This window comes from Elephantulus edwardii, unplaced genomic scaffold, assembly GCF_000299155.1.
Source record: "Elephantulus edwardii isolate Elephantulus edwardi_28Jun2011 unplaced genomic scaffold, EleEdw1.0 scaffold00150, whole genome shotgun sequence".
NCBI lineage: Eukaryota > Metazoa > Chordata > Mammalia > Macroscelidea > Macroscelididae > Elephantulus > Elephantulus edwardii.
This window is the reverse complement of record NW_006399900.1, coordinates 3,234,620-3,236,060: the sequence shown is the minus strand read 5'-3', so window position 1 is coordinate 3,236,060 and position 1,441 is coordinate 3,234,620.

Here is a 1,441-nt window from a genome sequence, read left to right as displayed (position 1 = left end):
GATTCTCACCACTGGACCAATTGGCAGCATCAGGATGGATGGTGAAGAGATTGAGATTGTTCACAGCTTTAGTTTGCTTGGCTCCACAGTCAACACTCTCGACACCAACAGCCAGGAAATTAGAAAACGTATTGCGATGGGGAAGTCTGCTGTTAGGGACCTCTCCAAAGTACTGACGAGCAATGCTGTCTCTTTGGAGACTAAGGTGCATCTGATACAGGCCATGGTCTTTGCTATCACTTGTTATACATCAGAGAGTTGGACAATGACTAAGGAGGATAGAAGGAGAATTGATGCCTTTAAACTGTGGAGCTGGAGAAGAGTATTGAGAATACCATGGACTGCTAGGAAAACAAACAGATTCATCCTGGAAAGGGTCAAACCCAGCTGCTCCTTGGAGGCAAGGATTCTAAGGCTCCATCTAACATAATTTGGACATGTTGCAAGGAGGGACAGGTCCTTGGAGAGGGACATCATGCTTGGGAGGGTGGAGGGACAGCACAGAAGGGGAAGGCCCCCTATGAGGTGGATTGATTCAGTGATTGCGGTAATCAGGGTGGGTGTATTGGAGACGGTGTGATTGGCAAAGGACAGAGCAGAGTTTAGGGATGTTGTACATAGGGTTGCTATGAGTCGCAAGCAACTCAATGGCACAGAACAAAAACAACAACAATTTATTCCCTATACCCTGGACCGCCAGAACTGCTAGGAGTTCCTTTTATGTTCTCCTTGAAAGGGGAGGCTATCAAAACAACTATGAGATATCGTCTCACCCCAGTAAGACTAGCAAAATTTAACAAGAGCAGCAAACATCAAATGCTGGCGATGTTGCGGAGAAACTGGAACCCTTAATCACTGTTGGTAGGAGTGTAAAATGGTGCAACCACTATGGAAGGCTGTATGGTGCTTCATCAAAAAGTTGCAAATAGAAATACCATTGTCTGACCCAACAATTCCATTACTGGGAATGTACCCTAAAGAAACCATAACTGCCACCTAGGCAGATACATGCACAACCATGTTCATTGTGACTTTGTTCACAATAGCAGAGAGTTGGAAACAACCTAAGTGGCCATCAACAAATGAATAGAGAAGTTGTGGTATAGTCACACAATGGAATACTATGCTGCATTGAAAAACAAGGAACTCATGCAATATTATTCAAAATGGGTGACCTTGGAGGACATTATGCTGAGTGAGGTATCTCAGTCACAAAAGGACAAAGGGGACTGAGGACTGACATGGGGGTTGGGGTGAGACTGAGAAAAATTGCATAATTTTTGTATACTGCATTGAGACAGATGAGGGAGAGAACTGTAAAAGCTATATATGATTGGGTATTATGGTTGTGACAAAAGTCCAGAATGAAGGTTACATAGTGGAGTGTACTCAGAGCGGAGGGGGGTATTTATACCAAAGAAAGAATTTTTCTTTACTTTTC